The sequence below is a fragment of the Mastomys coucha genome, unplaced genomic scaffold (genome assembly GCF_008632895.1).
Source record: "Mastomys coucha isolate ucsf_1 unplaced genomic scaffold, UCSF_Mcou_1 pScaffold22, whole genome shotgun sequence".
Lineage (NCBI taxonomy): Eukaryota > Metazoa > Chordata > Mammalia > Rodentia > Muridae > Mastomys > Mastomys coucha.
The window spans coordinates 6,727,545-6,750,177 of NW_022196905.1; the positions used below are offsets into that span (position 1 = coordinate 6,727,545).

A 22,633-nucleotide genomic window follows, 5' to 3' on the forward strand; every position below is an offset into this window, starting at 1 on the left:
ACAACAACAAAAAAAAAAAACAAAAAACCATACTCATGACTTACTCCATTCTCTAAGTTTAATTCACACTTTCATTTTCCCCAAATGATTCAGGGGCCTCAAAATACTTTAATTCCATCATTTTCCCCAATCTATCTGCCATTGTTATAGTACATCTAAATTATATACAAAGATGCTTCCCAATTTATGATGGGTTACCCGCTAATAAATCCATTGTAAGTTGAAAATATTGTTAAGCTGAAAATACACTTAATACAACAAGCCCTCAGAACATGATAGCTTAGCAAAATGGCACACTAAGAACATGGCTATGCACTGTCTGGTCGTATGGCTGACTGAAACCTTCAGCTTCCTGCTGCTGTCCAGGATCATGCAAAGTGTCTCATCATAGAACTCTTCCGAATCAAAGCACTCTTTTTTTTTTTTTTGTATTTTTGTAAAGTTGGACACCCTTAACTAAAACCATTGTAAGACAAGTCGTATTTAGTCTTCTCAAATGGCATTATTATTTATATAAATCGGACTCATTTGCATTTATCCTCATTTCCATACCTTTTACTTCTTCTATATTCTCAACCTTCAGTCTGAAACTATCACAGGATAGTTCTGCTTTTCTGTATTATAGATCTATGGCAATATCTTTTCTGTTTTACTTATCTAAAAATATATTTCATTATGCTTTCATTTTGTAGGATAATTTTGGTGGGCACAGAATTCTACATCGCTGTTATTTGAGTCCATGTACTCCTGGCTTCTACTGCCACTGATGGGAAATTGGTTGTTGGGCTCTTTGTGCTTTCATCAGAGTAATGTCACATGCAACTTATTCTACTTCCTGGGAAGAGTTCCTATTATTTCATAGGTGGCTTGCTACAATTTAAAGAAACATCAGCCATTCTCCCTTACTATGCTGCTTTTACCCAGTCTGTTCTCTTCTCTCCTGATTCCCTTCTCCTTCACAGGTCACACATTTCCTCTGCATCTCTTCCACATCTTCTTTCATTTATTGCTTTCCATCATACACAACCTTCATTTGAATATTTTATTCTGAGCAATACTGAAGTGATCCTCTATTTAGCAGTGTCTATTTATTGCCTATTCTTTGAGCTCTTAGCACTATTATATTTTTCAATTCTAGAAATATTTACTTACTAAAATATTTGGTGTATCCTCCCAAATTCACAATCCTCCCTTTTTTATTCTTGGTAATAAAAAACATGCATGATCATTTAAAAAGTAATGTCTAATAATTCTATTACATTGATGCCTTCTGGTGTGTTTATAAAATATATTATTTCTCTTAATTTGTATCATATTGCTTTATATTTTATATGTCTGGATAACTTTATTTGCTTCACACCATCATATAAAGAAAACAATGCAGTAACTTCAGGACTGGGATACAAAATTGTACTCTTGAAAAGGCTTGCATTTGTCTTTGAGAGACACAGGCCACCTTATTGGAACTGGGCTTTAAAAAGTCCCTACATATTGACACAAAATTAACTTTATATTGATCCAACTACAACCTTGGGGGTTCTACCATTTCTTACTTTTAGGCAATCCATGAACACAATTTCTACACCAGCCCTGTGAGATTACCAAGAGCCTCTTTTAAGATTTCTGTAGATTCCACTAAGGAAGCTCCTCAAAGACTGATTTTATCTATATTGGTTCCAAGATCCTCTCAACTTTTGGTCCTATTAGCTTGCACTGCCAAATTAACCATGTCTGACTTTCAATAGATTCTTGTTATAGTTTTTCCCCCCTACTTGTTCTCAGTGTGAAAGCTGTTCAGTTTATTTAGTCTTTCTTACAGAAACCAAAACTCTCAAGAGGAGATTTCAGACATACACCACTACCACCATGACAAGCTGACAAAAGAAAGGTTAATGGCATAAAGTGTTCAGGGGTGGGAAAGGGCTGACTGCAGATATATATGACTGCAGTGGTATAGTAATAAATGAGGACAGGAAGCTCACTGTTTGTCTTGTCATAATTTCTGTCATGAATGCTTCATTTGGGGTGGTGCATAAGTGCAAACACTACATTCTAGAATTATCTCTACAGCTTCAGATGGGTATTTTAACTGTGTAAAAGTGATTGAGATGTATATACTGTGGGTCTGGCTAACTTGGGTGAGGTTCATTTTCTTTGCAATGTATTTATTTCTTTTTTCTTTTTTTGTTTTTTCGAGACATGGTTTCTCTGTGTAGCTTTGACTGTCCTGGAACTCACTCTGTAGACCAAGCCAGCCTGGAACTCAGAAACCTGCCTGCCACTGCCTCCCAGGTGCTGGGATTAAAAGCGTGTGCCACCACTACCTGGTTGCATTTATATAAAGTTTATAAAGCAATGTTTACTTAAAAGATGGCTACCTACTCTCTTTCCTTGACTAAATGCATTCTCCTTCTCTGTACCTGGTCACATAATGACAAGGACTGTATGATGGGTCATTCTAGAAGCATTATCTACTGAGGATCTAAGAAGTTCCCTTTTCTTATGAAGCTAAATCTTAATATACGATGAAATAATCTTAGAGGTAAATCATGGAGAATGTTGATTTTTGTGAGTCTGAGATCTTTGAATGGTCTAGTCCCTTTGCTTAAATAGGACTGCATCTATACTCAAGTCTCTCTTTCTAAATTCAGTCCTTTGACTACCTTCTATATGCCAGACACTGAGACAGAAATATAACATGGACTAAAATAGACCAAGTCCCTGTTCTCGTCCAGTATAAGACTAGGGAGAGGAACCAGGTTTCAGTCTCTAACTATCCCTAGCATATATAGGAGGAAGTAGACTTTGATATGCCCCATTTGCCCATTCATTTGTGCAATTACTTCACTACAACAAAGCTGAAAGGTTGTAGCACTGCACAAAGAATTGGGAACAATGTTTTGCATAAGACAGTAGCTACCAGCTGTAGTGAACCACAAAATAAACAGAATCATAATGTGTGTTCTAACACAACATATAAGGGAATCAACTCATTTTGCACAGTTCTGATAGGATTCTTGAAGAAAATGGCACTTGAGATATGAAGAACTGACAGTAGTCAGGTTCAGAGTGAGCATGGAGGAAGATCCTCTGTAAGGAACCTGAGTGATAGAGTTTGGTTCATACTTCCATACAAAATGGACAAGAAGGGGACAAGAATGGATAGTAAGTGGAAACATCTGTTTTCTCCTCTAGCCTGTTTGCTGTTTGCTGGATTCCCTAGTTTCTTACCACTGGGAATGCTGGAGAGTCTTGAGCTAAGAGGGAACAATAGACTTGAAAGTGCTTGGGGCCCCCGGCCCCCGCCCCATTACTGTTTGCATCGAGATAGCTGATGGTACCAAGCAAGAGTCTGGATTGTGAGGAGCCTGGCAGCTTTGCTCAGCTATTCTCAGCCACTGACACAGCTTTTTCCTCTAAAATTTGAGATGTATTTCCATGTTGAACTTTTTTAAAATGTGAGGGGTGTGTGTGGGGGGAATGGTACAAGCTGAGAGAGGGAGAAGAGAACTGAAAATGATTGCACATCGAAATAAGTGTGCTACTTGAGAAAATTATAAATGCCTAAAAACAGGAATCTGTAATGAAAGTACCCTCCGAAGCAGAACTGGAGCACTGCTGATCTGTGCCGACACACAATCCACCAGCCTCCTAAACCCGAGCAAAGACTTAGATTTAATAAGGTGGGTGGTGTACTAAATAAATGCCAACTGATTATTAAAGATCTTTTTATTGAGGATTTACAACTATGTCATCAAATAGCTGAACAGTATTCAGGTGTAATAAGACCCATATGAGAAACTTAATTTAAAGTAGTGCAAAGAACTCAAAACACTATTACAAACAGACCATGAAAACTTGGGAAATAGATAAGCAAAGAGGCAAAAAATATCCCATCAAATTATTGTCAATCGTGGGGGTAGAGGCAGTGAGGGAGGACAAAATATCATTTCCATATGAGTCAACTAAATAGCTATTCAAAGGCGCCATAGCATGACGGAACTGCACACCACTATGTAGATGTGCCCTCCCCTAGGAGCTGACTGTACCTCCCCTCTTTCCTTTGGAAAGAAAATTAACTTTTTAATGTGAATTCTCTGTGGTAAAGAAACCTTTGAATTTGTTAGAAAATGGCCTTGCAAAGTAGAGTGAGCTGAGTAAAGAATCCTTGTGAGCCCCCTTCTAGATCTAGAATGTCACTGAGGGAGCGCTGGTAGGGAAGGGAAGCAGAGAGGAGTGGGGCATGGAGATGTGACAGGCAAACAGAAGTAGAGAGGAGGACAGGTGATGCTATTCCAGACAGGAGTAGAAACTGAGTCATTTGTTGAAGTATAGGGCCGGAGGGTTTCCCTCACACATACGGCATGGAGCAATTTACCCTGAATGTTTAAACTCCATCAGGTCCCTCACGGTAGTTAGTAAGGAAAGCTATAAGATCTCTAAGATCCTCATGAGTTCTCTCGTCCTTCACTCTGTTCTCAAGGTTGGTCCTAGTATGCTGACAATAAGAAAAGCTTTCCAGACTAATAGGACATCCTTGGAATCTAAGAATAAGGGAGGAGCTTAGGGCCTGGGTGATCCTGAGGCATTTGAGGCTTCCCTCAGCCTTACTGTTTGACAGACAGGAAGGGATTATTGCTCAGTCACACTGATGACAGGATTCTACTCACATCTGGTTGGGGGACCAGACCTGAGCAGTTCAGTGTGAGGCTGCCAGGTTAACTGGTTAGACTAGCCACACAGGCTGGGTGTCTTATGTAATGAGAATGAGTGGATACAGCAGTGTTCTAATATAGGGAGACCCAGAAACTTGGCTGGGTAAGGGCGAGGGGAGTAGCTTGATGATTTATAGCTATTACAGGCAAAGAAGGTATGTCAGACAGCAAGCAAAAAGGGATACAAAATTCCACTATTGACGAATGTTACCATTTACAGTTCAGATTTTAGATACCTTGTCTGTGGTCACAAGTGACATCAAGTGACATCAAATTTGTCCCTAAAATAACTACCCCTTTACAACCTTGTTACTCGCGGCTGTAGGTTAAGATGTCTGGCTGCCACTCATAAATCTGATCTCCTTTAGGACCTGTTGGTAGCCCCCCAGCTTCAGTTGACACTGAACAGCCCCTTCCTTCCCCCACCCCCCGGCAAATACTATGGGGAGGGGTAAAAATATATTATTAAAATATGCAAAGCAGTTCTTCAGTTCTCATAGAAAAACACTCAGCTAGGAAGAAAATGAGAGCAAAAGAATACCAAAAGAAAAATGAAGGAGAAGGGGAAAATGTATGCCTCCATCTCTTCTCATCTCTGCTGTGTTTCCCTAGCCAAGATCACAGCAGTTCTATGCTGTAGAGGGACATCCGTCAACGCTAATCAATACATGTGGTGTTAGTCATGGATGATAAATTTGAAAGGGATTATAACTGTAAACAGTGATCAATAGAGACTTGCTGGAGGAGACAGAGAAGAAAAAACAACCTTAAAATGTTACACGGTTAATAAAGTAAGGAGGAGAGTCAGTCTTAAACAAAACTCCTAGGAAGCCACAGAGCGCCTAGTTCCTTCTCATAGATGAGACTGAGAGTGGGCGAACAGTCCTCCCCAGACCATCTCACAAGTCAATCACTACTAAAAGAGTGCATTATTAATTCACAGTACATTTGTGATTCTTCTGGTTGGAAGGCACAATCTCCATTATCATTTGGTTGAAGATTTGTTCCTGGATCTGAGCTGGCATCACTCAAAACCCCCAGAGTATAGCTTGTCCTTTCCCCACACCAACCCCCTTCCCTCCTGTCTCTTCTCCCCTCCGCAGATTTCACCACCGCAGGCACATGACTGAGCAGTGCATTCACAGGAGTGACATTCCTCTCTGCAAACAAATATATCCTGAATCCAAGCAAAGGGGAGAAAAAATGCAGGAGCCTCTGCTGCTCACCCACAGATGAATGGAACTATCCGTCTTGTCACCAGAGGTCAGATGGAAAGGTTACTTGGAGTCTATACCTTACCTTCTCTGCTGATGTTAGCAGGCAAGTTCCTTAAAAACAAAGCAAAATAAAGAGAAAAAAACCCACCCGAATCCTACCCCATCAAGCACTAACGGGCTCTCTAGAACCATTTCTGAGATCGTGTCTTCTCACCACCTTTGAAGCCACAGCTCCAGGCCTGACATGGACATTTTTTTTCCAGCTGACCTTTCAGTGTCCTTTCTGCCAGAGTGTGTAAACCATAAGCTGATATATGAAGGCAATTTTTAGTGGTGCCACTTGTATCTGAGCGATTGCACACACTTTACGGTTCTGGCCTGCCACCCTTTCCACCTTTCCAAGATCTCTCTATTTTCTTTTAAGGGAACTGCACCAGAGGTGAAGGCAAGTTTAACTGCTTCAAGACTTTGACTGCCACAAGCACCTGTTTGGGCGATTCATGACTGGCCAATGCTCAACCGCAAAGCTGAGATACCTTTGGTGCTCTGGGGGTGGAGTCAACATAGCGAGAGAGATGTGGACAGAGGTAATGCCGACACATCTATCCATCCCCATACCCCCTTACCCTCAGCTACAGCCAGACTTGATAGGTATCAACGCTGCAGACTCATCTAAGACTCAAAGGGCACAGAGCCATTTTCTCCATAAATTCTTAGAGCTGGGACCCTGGGGACTTCTTCAGGCAGAGTTCAGAGAGAATCAAGGGACATGAGATAACTGAGAGGAGACATCAGCCGGCAGGGTCATATACAGCATCTATGCTCTTCCACCCTGCCATTGTCACATCTCTCTCAGAAGCCAGGGCTGTCTTTGTGTGTAGAGCTGCAACTTCAGTCCTGCTAGGCTCCGGGCTATGCCTGGACTCTACACTCTAAGGGGGACACCGAGAGTTCAGTCTCACTTCAAGCTGAGAAGAAAAGCTTTAGAAACAGTTTCACACAGTGTGCCATAAAGCTAGGCCTTCAGTTGTCAATGTGAATCAAAGAATCATTAGATGGTTCAACGCTCAAGGAGCTCCATCAAGAATATCCTGGCCATTTCAAGTAAGACTCAAGGTCATTCCCAACTACCTGGTCCCAGTGTTCCAAGAGACTATGCACCCCAGAAGCCAATGAGGATGACTCTTGGGAGATCTTCACTGGACTCTTCATCCTAGGCCTGTGTATCTTTACCATATATAGGGAGCAAAAGGATTTACTACTAAGGTTTTAAGATGGAAAAAAAATGATTTCAACCTATTTGTTCAAATCAAGTTCTCACTCACTTTGATTACTCTTACCTTAGCTTGAGCCATAAGGAAAGGAAGGAAATACAGAGTGCCTTTATGAATTATCCAGTCTGAAAACTTATCTGTGCCCCAGACTGCCAGATCATGAAGCCATATGATAATGACAGATTGTTAGAAAGCTGAATCCCATTCTGATGTAAGATTCTTGGGTGGTAGTTCTCAAAATTTGCGTAGATATTTGGGTTTTACTTTTTGCACAGAGAAACCATCCACAATAGGGGTGACAAAGAAGAAAACAATGAGAAAGTGGGAGTGAGTCATTGACCAGTGTAGCACAGGCTAAAACCAGTTAAGAAAAATGGACAAGTGTCACATGCCACTACCATCACATGTGGGACAGCAGAGGGATTCTAGTTTCTATAGACAGCTCCTTCCCATCTTTTCTGCCCAAAATCTGCTCTAAATTCCCACTGCAGGCAACGTGATCAAATTCTATTTGCCATCTGGTAGAAGCCACAGACCCAGAAGGTCCAGTGTGGTCCTCAGAGATGGAGTGCTGGGAGATATGATTGCCCCTTGCTGCCTTTCATAAGGCTTAGTCATCGTGATTGACTAAGAAGTCTTAGTCCAAAGGATAAGGATGTAGCAAGTAGCATTCTGACCTGCCAGCCCCTGAGTACTCACAGCCAAAGGAGGGAAGCACTCCAACCTAGACAATTCCCCTTCCAAAGTGACAGAGATTTAGAAGAGCCCCAGTGGGGAGCCCAGAGAATACCAGTAATGACAGTTCTCAAGCATGGACATTGGGAGCAATTACCGCATGAACAACCTTAGTATCCTGGAGGCTGAAGCAGGAGGATGACAAGTTCAAGGACAGCTTTGTTCTGTCTCAAAAACAGAGCAGAATAAAAGAACAAAGTCAGTGAGCCATTGCCAGATCCACTGCATGGTGTTCTGGATCAGAGTTCTAAGAAAGACAGTGCTGTAGACTGCCTTGAACTGTGTGGTGTTGGCAATAACTAGGTTCTTTTGTAGTTTTCTGACCAATGTGAGCAAATCATTGCTCTTGTCAGGGGAAGTGCAAAGCTCCTCCGTCACAAACACAGGAGTCCCAGGAGTCATAATAAAATTGTGGCTGGAGAAGCAGAGATGGGGTAGAGAGACCTACTGTGTCAACAAGTTCTCAATGATGGACAGAAAGCTGGTGCATCACCTTTTCTCCCCAGGGTCCTTAGGATATCTGGCATAAAGTGAAAGGGGGACCAGAAGCCAGCCTTGCTGGAAACCTTGAGCTCTGATAGATGGACTGCCACTCTGATGCTAGACTGGAGAGGCCTGAACCAGACTCACATTTTATAGGGTTTCAGAGAAACTACATGACCTCCACAGTCATGTGAGGTGTCTAAGCCATCCCACCCCTTCTTTCCACTTCTCCCTGTCCTCAAATTACCAATTCTTCTTTCGCCTTTTTGGTTCGGTCTGTTCTTAAGCTTTTATAGAAGAGCTAGCTTTCCTTTGAAGGAGAAGGAAAATTTCTCCTAGCAGAAAAGGAGTAATTTCCAAGACAATCTTCAACTCTCCATTTGGTTTTCTGTGCTTGTGGCTTGGTTGGTTGGTATAGTAAACAGAGAGGACAGTGAACAGTCCCACAGACCACTGCACCTTTACCTCTAGGGATAATAAAACACTCCACCAAGTGTAAAGGCACTGCCACCCACCCCTCACCGTTTCCATGGTCTCCCAGCTACCACCAACTCTAATCCCTGATTTTACTGTCCTCAGCAGAGTCCAGAGTGAGGCAAAACAGGGCACACAAAATGAACCAGAAACTTCTGTCTCCTTTCCGTTCCCATCCACGGCCCTAATCTTTGCTGCATTTAAGGTTTTACTCCTGGAGCAGTGAGGAGCTCAGAGAACCTCTTGATTGATGCTGTCAGTGAGATGAAGAGCTCTGGTGTCAGGCACTGTCTTTTCTTCATTAAGTTTGAAAACATGCCCAGGGGCTAGTCTGTGATCTGCTCATCAATAAGTGGAAATCTACTGATAGACTCAAATTCATGCCAAGTGTTAGCAGAGCAAGGACAGATAGCTTGTCAGTTTCCTTCCCCAAATAAGAATTCCCAAGCACCCCTGTTGTCATTCACAGTAGACGGAGATCTGTGGTGAGAAGGAAAGGCAAGGCGACCCAAGCAGTGGGATATGGCTTTTTTCTGGGAGGGTCAACACCAGGAGCACAGGACTCAGTGTTCAGGGGGAACCCTGCCAGGGAAACGCTAAGTTACTACTAACATTCACTCTCCAGGATCATCAGGGCCAGATCTCCAGGCCAGGAAAGGCCAGTATTCAGAGTCCATCACCAATGACTCATTCATGAAGGATCTCCTCACAAAGCCTCCAAGGATTTGTAGAGGACAAAGGAGGATGGGAAGTGGACTTACCAAGATTTCTAAATGTCCTTGCAGAAAAGCTAATGAACAAGACAAACATTGCTGCTAAGTTAACATCCAATAGAAGGAAGGAAAGAAGTAGAAGAGAGCAGAGGGATAGAAAGAAAGCAACTGCTCAGAAAACTTAAGCCGGAAACCCTTTAACCTGCCTTAAAAATAAAATTTAAGAATTCTACCTTGTGCCAGAGTAAAAAGAGAGCAAAAATATTATTTCTTTTTAAAAAGAGCAAACACCAAAATTGCCGTTAAGCCAACAAGTATTAGCTTGAGAGCTCTGACCTGCAGGTTCAATAATTAGCTTTGAAAGTGATTGTTCATCAATCCACCTTGATTTCCTTATATAGGATGGGGTAATGTCAATATTGGCAGGCAATTCCTGAAAGCCCAACTGTGCAGTAATAATGTCTATACTGAGCATGTGGGACACAGAGCAAGGACAAGGGTTAGGAGTCCTTGTTCATGTTGATTTGCGGTTACTTTTTTTCCTCCCTTTTCATCTCCAGGCTACACACTTTTTATTGTCAAGGAGCATTACTTAGCATTAAACTAGAGAAATTACCACTGCAACCTCATCTGGTAGTTCACAGAGAAGCTGCAAAGACAATGTTGAGCATGCTTCTTCTGTTCATTTGTGTTCTTTTCACTGGACATCCTAGACTTCATTCATTCTTCCGCTACTATTATTTGATGACCTGCAGTGACCCCTGGTCTCTGCACCTGTTATAGAAACGGAGACAGAAGAGAAAATAATGGCAAAAAAATTACCCACAAAGACAAAAAAAAATTATTCTATGCCATGGAGATCCTGCCAAGACCAGAGGCAGAGACACCCTCCTTGTAGGAAAAATTTGAGATGCATATGAAAAGAGAAGAATTCCTCAGGTGAAAATTCATGAGGCTAGTGCTAGAGACAGGTTCCATAAAGGCACCTAGGGAGCAAAGAGTACTGTTCATTAAAGGAATAATCATAATAATGGGTCATGTCACTACAGAATTCACCACCAGCAATGGTAGTCAAGCTTCCAAAAGTTCTCTCAATGTTCCCAACAATTCTAGGAAATACATAATATGATTGTTCTTCTTATCAGATAAAATATGGAAAATGACAGTTTCTCAAGGTCTATCTGCCAAAGAGTATGATTGAATAGCAGCTGACTCCAGAGACCATTCCTACCACCATGGCAGAGAGCAGAAGCTTGCCTGCAGGGAAGATGGGAAATGGGGACAATGGTGGCTACTGGGAAGAGGCCCTGGGATGCTGACTAAGCATCATTCACAAGCTATGGTAGATTTAGACAATAATGACAGATGATCAGATTAGTAAAGATGACTCCATAGCCATGGCAAAGAATTATAACAAGAAAAGCAACAAGAGAAAGGTATCTTTTAGCATTAAATCCAAAGGAAGTACTATTCCTGGTTTCTTCTTATAAACTCCAACACACACACACACACACACACACACACTCACAGAAAGAGAGAGAGAGAGAAAGAGGCAGAGGGAGGGAGGGAGGGAGGGAGGGAGGGAGGGGGAGAGAGAAGCATGTTCATATATAAAATAAATAAATATAAAAATGAAAACAATATATACACTTTTTAAATTATAAAGAATAGTGCAAATGCTGCTTCTAGCCAATAGGGAAAGAGAGGAATTGGATTCACTTTCTACAGCCTAACACAATTAAAAAACAAACAGCAGATATCAAATTAAAGATGTATTTTAGAGCCTGGCAGTGATGGCGCACACCTATAATTCCAGCACTTGTGAGGCAGAGGCAGGCAGATTTCTGAGTTAAATGTTAGCTTGGTCTACAGAGTGAGTTCCAGGACAGCCAGGGCTACACAGAGAAACCCTGTCTCAGAAAAAAAAATGTATTTTAGAACAATACCTACTTGTCAGAGGCCAGGGTTCTTTGGGAAATAAACGTTGGATCTTTATGGCCTCCATTTTCTCATTCATTTCTGTGGCAAAGTATTTGAAAGTACTTAAAAGGAGCAAAGTTGTAGTCTGCTCATGTCTTAATTTATGGTCACCTGGCCCATTGAATTTGGGCCCATGGAAAGGCCTATCATGGTTAGGGAGCGTATGGTAATCATATCATGGTACCTATCTTAGTTAGGTTTTATTGCTGTGAAAAGAAAGTATGGCCAAGGCAGCTTTTATAAAGGACAACATTTAATTGGGGCTTCCTTACAGTTTCAGATGGTAAGTCTATTATCATCATGGTGGGAAACATGGCAGTATCCAGGCAGATATGGTGCTGGAGAAGGAGCTAAGAGTTCTACATCTTAATCCGAAGACAGCCAGGAGGAGGGTCTCTTCTGCACTGGGCAGAACTTGAGCATAGGTCTTCAAAGCCCACCCCCAGACTTCTTCAAACAAGACCATACCTCCTAGAAGTAGCATTTTGCATGGGCCAAGCATATTCAAATCATCACATTCTACTCCTTGTTTCCCATAGACTTATTCAAACACATGAGTTTATGGGAGCCATACCTAGCCATAGTACAATGCAAAATACATTTAATCCAACTTCAAAAGTCCCCATGATCTCTCACAGTCTCAACCCTGTTTGAAGTTCTAGGTCTCTTCTGAGATTGATGCAATCTCTTAACTGAAATCCCCTGTAAAATAAAAATAAAAAAGCAGATCATAGACTTTCAACATCACAGGATATATAGTACCATTCTAAATTGTCATAGTGAAGAAATACTGGACCAAGCCAAGACCCAAACCAGCTGGGCAAACTTTAAATTCTGCATCTCCATGTCTGATGTCAAAGTGCTCTTCAGATCTCCAACTCCTTCTATCTTTGTTGACTGCAACAAACTTCTTTTTCTTGGGTTGGTTTCTACTTCTTGTTGGCAGCTTTCATCTGCAGGTACCCCATGACTCTGACATCTCAATACCTTGGAGTATCCAAGGCAACTTCAACCTTACAGTTTCTTATTCCAATGTCTAGGATCCACACATGATATGATCTTCTGTACTCCTCCAAATGAGGAGTACATCACTTCTCCAGCTCTGCCCTCTATAGTACTCTAGGTTCTGGTTGACTCTATTCCATTACTGCTGATGATCTTGGTGGTTATTCCATGGTACTGACGTATCCAGTATGGTCAAGCCCCTCACAGCAATACGTAGCCTCTGGTACCAACTTCTGTCTTCATTAGGGTTTTACTGCTGTGGGTAGACAACATGTCAAGACAACTTTTATAAAGGCCACCATTTAATTTGGGCCACCTTAACATATCAGATGTTCAGTCCATTATCATCATGGTAGCATGACAACATGCAGGCAAGTATGGTGATGGAGAGGAGCTAAGAGTTCTATATATTGATCCAAAGACAGCCATAACGAGACCATCTTCCACAGGCAACCAGGAGGAGGGTCTCTTCTGCACTCTGAGCATGGCTTGAGCATAGGACATCAAAGCCTACCCCCACAGTGATGCACCTTCTCCAAGAAGGCTACACCTACTCCAACAATGCTTCACCTCCTAATAGTAGCACTTTCTACTGGCCAACCATATTCAAACCTTCATAGCACCTAAAAAAAAGAGAGGAAGGAATGTGAATGCCAATACTTGTTTCAAGCACACTCCCCCCAAACCCACATGCCACCTCCACCAAGACTTTCTACTAAACTCCACACTTGCCAACATCACCATAGAGTGGCAACTATGCCTTTGACACATAAGGTTTTGAACATGATTCAGATCCAAAGTCACAGTATTTTCCCCCAAATTACCATTTGCAGAAGGTTCCAGATGACTGTGCAATTAACATTTGCAGAAGGTTCCAGATGACTGTGCAAGGAAAGGGATCTTCTTGGAGTCCAGTACTCTTCCAGGACACTGGTTTTCTTATTGATAGTGAAAGTATTCAAGGAAGATATTATGGGAGGAATGCTGCAGAGACACAGAACTGGGTGGTGGCTGAGGAAGGTCCATTAAGAAGTTGGAAGAATAGTGGCCTGCGGAAGGAAATAGGGAACTAAGCAATTCCAGCAGGGATGAAGAGAGGGGCAGAAGGGGGTAGAAATAACAAAAAGGCATAGGGCCACTCTGCCAGCCAAGTTCAAGAACAATAATTGTACAAATTAAGGTTTTTCATTAGTGGTGGGAAAATTAGTTCTAAACTGCTCTGATCTGGCTTGATAAATACAGGCATGATCTGAAAATCTCAAACTACTTCCAAATAATTTTATAATATCTCCGTATATATTGGATATTAGCCCTCTATCAGATATAAGATTGGTAAAGATCTTTTCCCAATCTGTTGGTTGACATTTTGTCCTATTGACAGTGTCTTTTGCCTTACAGAAGCTTTGAAATTTTATGAGGTCCCATTTGTCAATTCTTGATCTTAAAGCATAAGCTATTGGTGTTTTGTTAAGGAAATTTTTCCTTGTGCCCATGTGCTTGGGGCTTTTCCCTGCTTTCTTTTCTATTAGTTTCAGTGTATCTGGTTTTATGAGGAGGTCCTTGATCCACTTGGACTTGAACTTTGTACAAGGAGATAAGAATGCATCGATTTGCATTCTTCTACATGCTAACTGCCAGTAGAGCCAGCACCTTTTGTTGAAAATGCTTTCTTTTTTCCACTGGATGGTTTTAGCTCCTTTGTCAAAGATCAAGTGACCATAGGTGTGTGGGTTCATTTCTGGGTCTTCAATTCTATTCCATTGATCCACCTGCCTGTCACTGTACCAATACCATGCAGTTTTTATCACAATTGCTATGTAGTACAGCTTAAGGTCAGGGATGGTGATTCCACTAGAGGTTCCTTTATTGTTGAGAATAGTTTTTGCTATCCTACATTTTTTGTTATTCCAGATGAATTTGCAAAGAAAACCAAATAACCCTATTAAAAATGGGGTACAGAACTAAACAAGAATTCTCAACTGAGGAATACCGAATGGCTCAGAAGCACTAAAGGAACGTTCAACATCCTTAGTCATCAGGGAAATGCAAATCAAAACAATCCTGAGATTCTACCTTACACCAGTCAGAATGGCTAAGATCAAAAACTAAGGTGACAGCTGATGCTGGTGAGGATGTGGAGAAAGAGGAACACTCCTCCATTGCTGGTAGGATTACAAGCTGGCACAACCACTCTAGAAATCATTTTGGGGGTTCCTCCGGAAATTGGACATAGTACTACCGGAGGACCCAGCTATACCACTCCTGGGCATATACCCAGAAGATGTTCCAACATGTAATAAGGACACATGCTCCACTATGTTCATAGCAGCCTTATTTATAGTAGCCAGAAGCTGGAAACAACCCAGATGTCCTTCAACAGAGGAATGGATACAGAAAATATGGTACATTTACACAATGGAGTACTATTCAGTGATTATAAACAATGAATTTATGAAATTCTTAGGGAAATGGATGGATCTGGAGAATGTCTTCCTGAGTGAATTAACCCAATCACAAAAGAACACACATGCTATGCACTCACTGATAAGTGGATATTAGCCCAGAAGCTTGGAATACCCAAGATACAATCCACAAATCAAAAGAAGCTCAAGAAGAAGGAAGACCAAAGTGTGGATACTTCAATCCTTCTTAGATGGGGGAACAAAATACACATGGAAGGAGTTGCAGAGACAAAGTATGGAGCAGAGACTGAAGAAAGGACAATCCAGAGACTGCCCCACCTGGGAACCCTTCCCATATTCAATCACCAAATTCAAATACTATTGTGGATGCCAGCAAGTGCTGGCTGACAGGAGCCTGATATAGCTGTCTCCTGAGAGGCTCTGCCAGTGCCCGACTAATACAGAAGTAGAGGCTCACAGCCATCCATTGGACTGATCACAGGATCCCCAGTGAAGGAGCTAGAGAAAGGACTCAAGGAGCTGAAGGGGTTTGCAGCCCTTTAGGAGGAACAACAATATGAACTAACTAGCACCCTCAGAGCTCCCAGGACTAAACCATGGACCAACGAGGACACATGGTAAGGCTCCAGCTGCATATGTATCAGAGGATGGCCTAGTTGGTCATCAATGGGAGGAGAGGCCCTTGGTCCTGTGAAGGATCTATGCCCCAGTGTAGGGGAATGCCAGGGCCAGGAAGTAGGAGAGGGTGTGTTGGTGAGCGGGGGTAGGGGGAATAGGGGTTTTATTTTTGGAGGGGAAACTGGGAAAGGTGATATCATTTGAAATGTAAATAAAGAAAATATCTAATAAGAAATAAATTAATAAAAATAAAAAAGAAAGTACGCAGCAAAAAATTATAATATCTCAGAATAAAGCTCAAAATATTTACAAGCACACTAAAATACCGTGCCAGTTAGAACCAGAGTTAAGTGACTCACCTGCCAGCTGAACTGCCTTGTACCCAACACTCAGTTTCCAAAGTTCTATTCCACTGCCCACCCTCATCCCATCCCATTGCAATGCTCTCCCCATGCTGTCTGCCTGGCTCCAACAAAGGTGGAAGTTCTGCTGCCTAGGTTCAGGCCACACCAGTCAGAAGAACTAGTGTCATTTGAAGAACAAATGCAGATCAAGGAAACCAGAAAAAAAAGGTAGGCAAACTCAGGCAAAGTTTCTGGGCTGAACCAGAGACCACACCAGCCACCAAAACTCCAAATAGGAAGCCTATTTGTAAGCCTCTTCCTCTCACTCAGAGTCCCCAATTTTCATCCATCTCTTTATCATCATAGCCTTCTGTACTAGCTGGCTTTGTGTCAACCTGACACAGGCTGGATTTATCACAGAGAAAGGAGTTTCAGTTGAGGAAATACCACCATGAGACCCAGCTGTGGGGCATTTTCTCAATTAGTGATCAAGGAGGAAGGACCCCTTGTGGGTGGTACCATCTCTGGGCTGGTAGTCTTGTGTTCTATAAGAAAGCAAGCTGAGGAAGCCAGGGGAAGCAAGCCAGTAAGGAAGATCTCTCCATGGCCTCTGCATCAGCTCCTGCTTCCTGACCTGCTTGAGTTCCAGTCCTGACTTCCTTTGGTGATGAACAGCAACGTAGAAGTGTAAGCTGAATAAACCCTTTCCTCCCCAACTTGTTTCTTGGTCATGATGTTTGTGCAGGAATAGAAACCCTGACTAAGACCCCCACCCCCAGCTCAGGCAGAAACCTCAGGCTACACCAAAAGCCAAGCTAACCACCAAAGGTCCCGCCTCTATCTTAGACAGAAACTGCTTACTGAATCAGAGTTCATGCCAGTGGCCAGAAATGCAGGCTAGAGAGACCAGACAACCAAGTAGGAAACAAAAACTAAGGAACAAAACACCAATCCAACAGAGACAAACTCAGAAATCAGCATCTAGACCTATAGTCATCCTAAACCCAGACACCCCAAATGCCGGTGTAAGAACACAATCAAAAATAGCCAGAGAAATATGGCATGACCAAAGCCTATCTATTCTGCAACACCAAATCCTGTATGTTACAATACAGCTGAAGCACAAGAAAATGATCTTTTAAACAGCTCTATGGAGATGATAGCGGTCCTTAAAAGGAAATGAAAAAACCCTTTAAAAGGGGAACCCCTGACAATCAGAAAAGTGATACCTTGTTGTGGTGCTGTTCTTATATCAGTCAGGTGCAGAAAGGATAGCATTCCTTTGTTCATCCTAATTTTATGGCATTCTTGGGTGACCAAAGTCACCAAGACTGTCTAAAGACTAGGACTCATAGAACTCAAATCAAATCAAATCCAGACACTGCAGTGAAAAACAAAGACCTTCAACCTGACCTTCAGTGCATCTACTAGCTGCCATGGTACACAGCACAGCAAAGAGGGAGGATGTTACCCAGGGGCCCACCAGCCATGTTTACAGCTTACAATAGGTGCTACCACAATGTACAAGTATGTGGGAGTCAGATGGAAGAAAAAGAGAAGTGTAGCAGTTTGAACATTATGAAGAGAGATGGAACTGGAGACTCGAGGACAGGGAGGATTAGCCTGCTATAAGTGGCCAGTCCCACCACTCAGGACTATGGTAAAGGCCAAGCAAAGGTCCCATTGAAGGCCATGTCTGAGTCTATAGCTACTCAGTGGCATGGATCAGTTGATGTTGGTGGATTATATTACCACTAGAGAACATGGGTATGTCCATGGTTGGGGAAGCATTGGGGACTTTGTAGATGTCGAGGATATTTAGGGTGTGCGTAACTGGCCCCACGCTTCACTGGATGTGGCACTTTGGAGAGCTGTCTTCATCTTTCACTAGTTGTAGTACTCAGGAGAGCTAGCCCTGTGCTTTGCCCAGGTAGCACATTAGAGCTGGGTTTGGAGACACGGGTGCTGGCAAGTCAGTCCTGAGGACATGAGAGCAAAAGAACTGATACTGCCTCCTGTCAATAGTGGCATTAGGTGACCTAGTCAAAGCAGTGCTGGAGAGTTCACCCTGGTGATGTGAATAAGGGAGAGCTGGCGGGCTGACGAGCTCAGATATCACCCAAGTCCTACTCTAGGGCCCTGAATTTGCCCACCCAAAATCTACCACATCATCTGTGAACAGTTGGGACATGTAAAAGGGTCAGTCCTGCTGATCCAAAGCTGCAGGATCTCTATGACACAGAGTAACAGCAGGATAACTGGGAAGAGTTCTGATGAGAATCCCATGTTGATGGAACTACAGAAGCCAGAGAATCAGACCAATGACACATTTTAATGAACATTTGCAATTGAAGATGTATGGACAAGAGGGATATGTCATGAGACACAATGTGACATACCACAACCTCCATGATGAGATGTTTTCTATGCCTTGGGTTTTGTTGTTTGTTTGTGTGAGTACTATATTGGGGGAAAGACTGCAGGTCAAATGGTGTATATGAGAGGACAAGGAGATAAGCAGGACTGGAGTACATGGTGTGAAACTCACAAAGAATCAATAAAAAGTTTTTTTTAAAAATCAAGAAAAACACAAACAAAAACTTGGAGGAATTTGATAAATTCTTTAAAGAATGCCAAGAAAGCCAACAAACAATCAAACAAACAGGTGAAGGAAAGTGTTCAAGACCTGAAAATGGAAATAGAAGCAATAAAGAAAATCAAAGCTGGAGATCCTAGCAAGCCCAGCAGCCATGAGGTTGGCCTTATTTTCTGATGCTCCATCTGATGCTCCATCTTCTGGTACACACCTTTACCTGCAATCCAAGATCTGCACTCCATTCCCCAGGACACAGCTCAGCCTGCCCCTAGGAGGCCTGCTACACCCAGAACAACTAGCTAAGCCTGCTTCCCTGGAGGCCTGCTGCCACCCAAGACAACCAGAGGCTTGTTGTCAACCAAGACAACCAGAGGCCTGCTGCCAATAGGGACTATCAGCTACACCTGCAGCCCCAAAGTCAAGCTACCACCAGGGACTACCAGGCCAACAAACACCAAATGCAACTAGATGGCTAAAGTCAAGCACAAGAACAGAATTAAGAAAAACCAGGGCAATAGGCCACCATCAGAACCCAGCTCTCCTGCTACAGCAAGCCCTGGATATCCTAACAAACCTGAACAGCAAGACAACGACCTTAAATTGAATCTTATGGAGATTATAGAGACATTTAAAGGGTAAATAAATAAATTCCCTGAACAAATACAGGAAAATACAATCAAATGAACAAATAGAAAGAAATACAGGAAAATACAGTCAGAGAGGTGAAGGAAATAAAACTATTCAAGACCCGAAAATGGAAATAGAATCAATAAAGAAAACACAGAGGCAAAACTGGAGATAGAAAACTTAGGAAAGAGAACAGGAACTACAAACAAAAACATTGCCAACAGAATACAAGAAATGGAAGAGAGAATCTTAGGGGTAGAGGATACCATAGAAGAAATTGGTACATTGGTGAAACAAAATGTCAAGTCTAAAATGTTTCTAAGACAAAACATCCAGGAAACTTGGGACAGTATGAAAACATTGAACCTATGAATAATAGGAATAGAAGAAGATTCTCAGATTAAAGGCCAAAAAATATCTTCAACAAAATCATAGACAAAAAATTCCCTAACCTAAAGAAATATATGGCTATAAATGTACAAATAAGCTTACAGAACATCGAATAGATTATACCAGAAAAAACCCTCCTGCCACATAACAATCAAAACAAAAATACACAAAAGAAAGAATATTAAAAGCTGCCAGGGAAAAAAGGGCCAAGTAATGTATAAAGGCAGACCTATTGGAATTTTATCTGACTTCTCAACAGAAACTCTAAAACCAGTAGGGCCTGGGCAGATGTCTTGCAGACCCCAAGAGACAACAGATGTCAGCCCATACTAGTACACCCACCAAAACTTTCAATTAAAATAGATAAAGAACAAAGATATTCCATGACAAGACCAAATTTAAACAATATCATTTAACTAAACCAGCCCTACAAAGGATACTAGAAGGAAAACTCCAACACAGGGAAGGTAATTAAACACCCGAGAAAACACACAAAATTAATAATTTCACAGCAAAACCTAAAGAAGAGAAACAGAGAGAAAGAGGGGGAAGAGAGGGGGGGACTAACACCACCAACATCAAAATAATAGGAACTAACTAACAATCGTTAGTCAATAATATCTCTCAACATCAATGCAATAAATTCACCAATAAAAAAACACAGGCCAACAGAGTGGCTGCATAAATAGGATCCATCATTCTACATACATGAAAACACCTCAACAACAAAGATAGACATAACCTCAGAGTAAACAGCTGAAAAAACATTTTCAAAGCAAACAGACCCAAGAAACAAGCCAGAGAGCCAGTCTAATATCTAATAAAGTAGACTTTCAACCAAAACCAATCAAAAGAGATAGGAAAGGACACTTAATACTCATCAAAGGAAAAATGCTCCAAATTGACATCTCAATTGTGAAGATATATGCCCCAAATGCAAGGGCACCTACAGAGAAGAAACATTTACTATAGTACTTGAAGTCCTAGATAGAGCAATAATACAAGTATAGGAGATCATGGTGCATGAATTGAAAAGGAAGAAGTCAAAGTATTGACATTTGCAGATGATATAATAGTATATATAAATGATCCCAAAAACTCTACCAAAGAAAACCTACAACTGATAAATACTTTCAGCAAAGTGACTGGATACAATATCAACTCATAAAAATCAGTAGCCCTCGTTTATATAAATGATAAATAGAGTGAGAAAGAAATAATGGAGACAACACACTTCACAGTGGCCAAAAATAATATAAACTATCTTGGTGTAACCCTAAACAAGCATGTGAAAGAACTGTATGATAAGAACTTCCAGTCTCCAAAGAAAGAAATTGAAGAAAATATCAGATAATGGAGATTTTCCCATGTTCATGGATTGGTAGGATAAGCATTAGTGAAAATGGCCATCCTACAAAAAAGCAGTCTACAGAATCAATGCAATTCCCGTCAACATTCTAACAAAATTCTTATAGACCTTGAAAGAACAATTCTTAACTTAATAGGGAGAAACGAAAAACCCAGGCTAGATAAAGCAATTTTGACCAATAAAAGAACTTCTGGAGGTATCACCTTCCCTGATCTCAAGCTGTACTATAGAGCAAAAGTAATAAAAATTGCACGGTATTTATATAGAAACAGAGAGGGGATTGAATTGAAGACCCAGAAATAAACTCATACACCTAGGGACACTTGATTTTTGACAAAGAAGCCAAAACCATATGATGGGGGGAGGGGCAAGAAAAATATCTTCAACAAATGGTTCTGGATGTCTTCATGTAGAAGAATGAAAATAGATACATATGTATCACCTTCACATAACTGAAGTCCAAGTGGATCAAAGAACTCAACATAAATCCAGATACACTAAATCTAATAGAAGAGAATGAGGGAAATAGCTGTGAACTCATTGATTCAGAAGACAACTTCCTGAATAGAGTACCAATGACTGAAGCACTAAGATCAACAATTAATAAATGGGACCTTATGAAACTAAAAAGCTTCTGTAAAGCAAAGAACACTGTCAATAGGGCAAAATGGTAGCCTATAGATTGGAAAAATATCCAAAATATATAAAGAATGCAAGAAGTTAGACAGCAACAAACCAAATAATCCAATTTTAAAAGTGGGGTACAGAGCTAAACAGAGAATTCCCAACAGGGATCTTGAATGGATGTGAAACCTTTAAAGAAATGTTCAATGTCCTGAGTCACCAAGGAAATGCAAATGAAAAATGACCCTGAGATTGCATCTTATACCCATCACAATAGCTAAGATCAAAAGTCAAGTTAACAGCACATGCTGGCTAGGATATGCAGCAAGGGAACATTCTTCCATTGCTGATTGGAGTGCAAACTTTTACAAGCACTATGGAAATCAATCTGGCAGTTTCTCAGAAAATTGAGAATACTTCTCCCTGAAGACCCTGCTATATCACTCCTGGGCATATATTCAAAAGATACTATGCCATAGCATAAGGACACTTGCTCCACTGTGTTCATAGCAACCTTATTTATAATATCCAGAAGCTGGAAAGAACCCATACGCCCTTCAACCAAAGAATGGGTACAGAAAATGTGGTTTATTTACACAATGGAATACTATTCACTATTAAAAACAAGGACACTATGAAATTTGTACACAAATGGATGGAACTAGAAAATATCATCCTCACTGAGGTGACCCAGACCAAAAGAACACGTATGGTATATATTCACTTATAGGTGGATACTAGCCAAAAGTACAAAATACCCAGGTTTTACTTCACAGACACAAAGAGGCTAAACAAGAAGGAAAGACAAGAGAGGATCCTTAAATCTCACTTAGAAGAAGGAATAAAATGGTCATAGGAGGCAGACAGAGAGAGAGAACTGGGTAGGTGAAGGAGAGAGGGGTGTTCCCAAATATGGGAAGAGACAGTAGAGAGGACCAGTAGTTTAGAAGAATAAATGGAAATCAGAGGATGAGAGGACTGTAGGGGGAACATCTCAAGGATTTGCCAGAGTCCTGGGATAAGGGAGGTTCCCAGGAGTTTACGGG

The 22,633-nt window shown here is 41.4% G+C and overlaps 1 long non-coding RNA gene and 1 pseudogene across 1 annotated transcript; one reads left to right on the plus strand and one right to left on the minus strand.

Annotated features, from left to right (window-relative positions):
• Positions 1 to 9,935: 9,935 nt before the first annotated feature.
• Positions 9,936 to 13,647, minus strand: LOC116070998. The gene is made up of 3 exons (XR_004110663.1): positions 13,457 to 13,647; positions 13,167 to 13,219; positions 9,936 to 10,385 (listed from the first exon to the last, which is right to left on the minus strand). It is a non-coding gene; the product is annotated as an uncharacterized LOC116070998 (long non-coding RNA).
• Positions 13,648 to 15,615: 1,968 nt separating this feature from the next.
• LOC116070852 overlaps positions 15,616 to 22,633 on the plus strand; it is a 19,172-nt pseudogene continuing 12,154 nt past the window's right edge.